The 5,723-nt window shown below is 35.9% G+C and overlaps 1 pseudogene; it reads right to left on the bottom strand.

The window, feature by feature from the left end:
- Positions 1-5,723, bottom strand: part of LOC107700125 (protein kinase C epsilon type-like) — a 64,307-nt pseudogene that overhangs the window by 13,025 nt on the left and 45,559 nt on the right.

Below are 5,723 nucleotides of genomic sequence, written 5' to 3'. Positions count from 1 at the left end.
TAGTCTTTGCAACTTCAGGGATCTTATCTATGCACAATCAGCTTGTAACACTCCAAAGAGAAAGGAAAACTTGAAATCGCATCATATGACCCCTTTAATATAATTCAGTGAGGAATTTAACATTGGTGTTCCTGCAACCATTAATCAGATTCATCTTCGAATGACTACTATTAACAAAATACAAACCCTGAGGAAGAAGATGGGCAGTGACAGCTCACTTGCTTTAATGGACTAAAAAAAACACTTTATTGGACTAGAACAAATCAATATAAGCATCAAGACATTGAAATGGCAAGCACTTTTGACATGAAACACCGTGTGGAAGGGAAGATAATGACAGTTGTCTCAAATGGGGGACGTGTGTAGTTTGACCCCTTGTTTCTTTGCAGGTCTCAGCAGGAATGAGTAGGATTATGACAGTACTACAAAGTCTACCCAAGCTTTGGATAAGGAATATTGCTTTTTGTGCTGTTCTTGGGGCATGTGTCCCATTGCAGCCTCTGTATTCACCTTTCAGCATATCTTTTTTGCTTGTAAGTCTGATTGTGTGATAAACAGATGTAAAGACAGCGAGATACAAGTTTGTACCTGGGAAAGAATCAATGTGTTTGGCTATGTTCACACAGTCAGTTTGGGACAGACAACCATATTTATCAACAGGTGTGAATCTCAAATTGTTTTGTATAAACGACAACACTGAATGCATTTGATTCGCTTTCATAGGTGAAGTGAGTGTGAACACACCATACTGATCATTCTAAACTGTATTTTGCTACTGTATGAACGTAGCATGTGTGCATGTGTGTCAATATCTGTCAATAATTTCATCTTATTGGCCTCTGTGCAAAATAAAAAAAATAAAACCTCTGAACTGTATCAGGAGCTCAGAGCTGCAGTCAGTACACAGTGTACACTGTGTCTCTTCAGCTGTGCCTGGGGAGCAGGAAACCTGCTCTGGCCTGAATAAGGACTTTAGTTCACTGAGAGAGGTAAGCTGATACTAAATGCTACACTAACAATGGCGTGATCTTTTGCTAACTCTCACAGGTCAAATAGGATCAGCATCTGCCTCAAGCTGGAACAAAAACAAGCTTTTAAAGTCTTTGAGTGCCAGTTAACATGATGCCTGGGTAGAATTGGCATCATTTATGGGAGCTGAAGTCACAATGCAGTCTCATGGCATGACTAGTGCATGGATTTCGAGTTGAAGTGTACAATTTCTACAATGATAGTGTCACCAAAAAGTGTAACATGAAATCAAACTTTCTCAATTTTGTCAGTGTTGTGTACAATACCACCATGAATATAAATATGTATTAAGAACGTAAAAACAGTCAATTGTGAATGCAAATTGACTTTCAGGCTGAAGTGTGCATTTTTTTGTTTGTTTGTTTCTTTAAAATAGGTGTCCATATCCTAGCTCAGTGTTTCTCAACCCTGGTCCTGAGCGCCCCCCAACACTGCACATTTTGTATGTCTCCCTTATCTGACACCCATTTCAGGTCCTGGAGTTTCTTTTAATGAGCTAATGAGTTGAATCAGGTGTGTTTGATTAGGGAGACACACAAAATGTGCAGTGCTGGGGGGGCGTCCAGGACCAGGGTTGAGAAACACTGTCCTAGCTTAATATGCAGAGACAGCTATATGTAGGTAATGATAATAATAATAATTTATTAATAATAAATGTTTATTTTTGCATTAAAAATGTAAAATTGCCAATTGTGATTTTATGTTGACTTTTAAGCTGAAGTGCGTTTTACTTATTTTTGGTTAAAATAGACATTCATATTCTAGCTTAATATGAAGAGAATATATACATATAGCTATATGTAGGCAATAATAATAATACATTTTAATAAATATTTATGTATGTATGTATTTATTTATTTCATATATTTATTTATTTTAAATCAAATGTCAGTGGTTTGAAATGACCCCTTTTCACAATCCAATTAATTTCTGTTTGATAAAACTTTCCCAAAACATTTTCCCACTGAAAATCCATCTCATAAAAAAAAAAATCACTCCTGTTGACTTGTACTGTGTGCGTATACCTGTAGATGACACCATGTTGATGCAGGAACATAAGTGCAGATGTGACCTCAGCTGCGTAGAAACGGGAACGAGCTTCATCAAACTTTCGTGAGCGTTGGATCTGAAACATCAGGTCTCCTCCATTCACATACTCCATAACAAAGAACAACCGATCCTAGAGAGACAGAGGGAGAATAAAAAAAAAGACAAGAGTTGATTTTCAAAGAATGGACTCCACACCCAGTAATAGCGCAGGGTATCTGCAGAATTTGCAAGCTCAAATTTAAGACTTTTTAAGATAATTTTAAAGACTTAAGACCATTTAAGACTTTTTAAGACCAGACATGCACAAATAAAATTAATACCATATGAGCGGGGTAGGGCAATATGGTGGCATATTAAACTGTAAAATGACTGTAAAAAGCATAATTTACAGTTCAGATACAGGTTTTCACAAATAGGTTTTATAAAATGATAAACTTCACATTTCAGCCTTTAAACCATTTATAAGAAAATGGATCAAAGTATCAATAATTATATTAACTTAAACATTTATTATCAATCAATTATTATATTCATTAAATAACATTGATTTTCGCTTTGGTCAGAACAAAAACAGCAGACAGGCTTATTGAAAAGGCAAATTCATTCTCTGCTAGCAGGAGGTGCTTTTGGAACGGCAAATTTAAGACCTCTTGTCCCCAAATTTAAGACCTCTTGAAATCATAATTAAGACTTTCTTGTACCATTTAAGACTTTTTATGGCCTTAAATTTGACACAACTAAATGTAAGACTTTTTAAGGACCCACGGAAACCCTGTAACGTGATTTAAAATCATCTATAGTTTCACTGTCAGTCCTATTGTAGTCTCACATTACATCTGTCCAGATAACAGTTAAGAGCAGCACATGCCAACACACAATCATTAGGGCTAGCAAATTTGCTTACTTTACTACCTTTCTGATTACACTTTCTGACTCACAGTAGGAAACATTTCTTGTAACATAACTCTAATAAGGAAATAAGAAAGAAAAAATTGGGATGTTTGTGTTCCTATTCTATAAATTAGGAAAAGGGAATATTGATATAAAAACTGTATACACATCTTATCATACTCCATTGTTATCTTTATCCACATAGTTTATGATCAGGAAGTGGAGATACATGTTTTAAAGAGGCCTTACGATAAAACAGTCCACAATTCAGAGAAAACTATTTTAGGAAAGCTACACAAAATCCTGCAGTGTTTATCATTTACCTGGCTATAAACTGTACATGGGGACATGCCATAGACTAGTTTTAAAAAATATTTTATATGAATTATTATATATTAGGCATTACATTCTCTCTGATACTTTAATGAATCCATTATGTCCTTCATACAGTCAAGATTTCCACTTCCTGCAGCAGCGAAGAACCACCCTAACAAGACTAGTCCACCTCCATGTTAGACTGTGGTGATTTTTTACACCAGATGTACAGCTGATTCATGGGTCCAAAAAGTTCCTATTTGGTTACAAACATCCTCCCACACATAAGAAAGCTAGTGTGCTGATAAGCACACAGCAAAGGTGTGTATTCTAAGGAAATAATAATAAACACAGCATAACTACCTTAAGTCTTTTTTAAAGGAATAGATCACCAAAAAAAAAAATAAATGTACTGAAACTTTATTCACCCTTCATTCCAGGATTAGATGAGTTTGTTTCTTCAATGGAGAAATTTAGCTTTACAAAGTTTACATCACTTGCTCACCAATGGAATCCATAATATTACTTGAAAAAGTAATCTTCAGGATAATGAGGAGAGAAATATGCACAGATCAATCACCGTTTACAAGCGGAAACAGTCCAAAACCATTCTAAACAAATATGCTGGTGGATTTTGACGTGAGAGGGGATGAACTTTTTCACTAGAAGTATTATGGACTTTTGGTCAGAGTTGATGGTTTACAGTTGAAACGCCTTAACAATGGATTTGTTTCTTACAAACACACAGCTTTTCATTTCACAAAGCATTAATTGATGGATTGCAGTCATGTGGATTACTTTGGACTTTCATTCTGACGGCACCCATTCACTGTAGAGGATCCATTGGTGAGCAAGTGATGCAATCATAAATTTCTCAAAAAATTTAAGGTGAAATACATTATATCAAATCATATATCATCCAATTCCAGGAATGAGTTGCTAAATGATCTCTTAATCTCATCTCTGACTATGGAGTCACTATATTTTGATTTTCATCATCCACACAGGACAAAAGTAATACCCGCCAGTGCAACAGTCAACAGCATGATGTTGGTTGTTGTGAGTGGTTAGCAGGATGTTGGTATGCGGTTGCTTATGCATTCAGAGTGGGTTCTGAGGTAGTTGAGGGTTTCTAGGTGGTTTCTTATTGGCTAAAGTTCAGTGTGCCCACCTCCAAGTGTCTATTCCATTATATGAATAAGGTCCATCATTCTTTGTTGGTTAATGGAATTTTTTGTTCCTTTTATTGTTTTTTAAGTCTTATAAATGTAAAAGCATATATCACAGAGTAGCATGCCTTGATTTGAGATATAATTCATGTCCACAGCACAAACTGTATGGGACAAGCTTAGGTTTAGTAAAATTTGAACATACCCCTCAGTACTTTGACATGAAAGAACCTTTAGATTTTGTGCCAATGTTAAGGTACTCAAGCGTTATGCAGAGAAACAATCACAAGAATAGTATACTAAAATCAATCAGGATGTAGGTATATTAAATAAATCTTAAATGTGAAGTGGTGGCTGGTATGTAATGCAACACACACAATGAAGTGCTGCCAGAAATATCACACTGACATACTCCACATTCCCTGACTGACACAAATTGTTTTAAGCCATGACTTCTGATGAACAAAGTTCTCTTATGTAAGTGTACAAAAGCCTACTTCTGTGTGTTTTGTTCTTCATTCAGAGAGGAGGAATTTAAACAGGATGCTTAAATAGTTTATGTAAATGTGCCAAGAAATCTGAAGGAGGCCCACCCAGTCCAATATGAACAAACATTTCCTGCCCCTAATTAGAAATGAACAAATAGTTTCTTCCGTTTGGGTTGGACCACAAGACAACAGCTCTGATTGGAAGATAGCAGACACAGCACAGCACCATTTGGGTTAAACTGTCTCTGCTTTTGTTAGTTTATATTTATAGTTTATACAACTTTTTGATATCTTTGTGTCATAAATTCAGAAAAGTACAGTTTATCATTAAATCTGAAACTGTAGTGTGTGTGTGTGTGTGTTATGCAGGGCAGTTTTCTGTCATGCTGTAACAGACGGGTGGTGTAAGGAAACGTCTGTTTAGTCTCATCCATGCTTATATAATATGTCATGAAAGACATTTTCAATGGCTTATTTTCTAAAGACTGCAGGTGCAGGACGCTTCTGACACACCGGCACTGAAAACACAAAACAGACATACAGCACACAAACATGATAAGACCTGTAATCTGAATTAGCAAAAGCCTATAGGTGTAGACATACACAACTTAACAACTTCACTAAATCCGTGTGGGATTAAAGCTATTGTACATTCTGCAGTACTACTTACTGTGGCAATAGTGTTTAGTTAAGTAAGCAGATAAGTAATGCTATTTCTGAATCATCTTTCTTCTGTGCATTCAGCGAAAAGTTTGCTGGCTCTTTGCTGTGTCTCAGGAAT

The sequence above is a fragment of the Sinocyclocheilus anshuiensis genome, unplaced genomic scaffold (assembly GCF_001515605.1).
Source record: "Sinocyclocheilus anshuiensis isolate Anshui unplaced genomic scaffold, SAMN03320099.WGS_v1.1 scaffold1135, whole genome shotgun sequence".
Lineage (NCBI taxonomy): Eukaryota > Metazoa > Chordata > Actinopteri > Cypriniformes > Cyprinidae > Sinocyclocheilus > Sinocyclocheilus anshuiensis.
The sequence above is the reverse complement of the archived record's forward strand: the minus strand, read 5'-3'. Positions and strand labels throughout refer to the sequence as shown.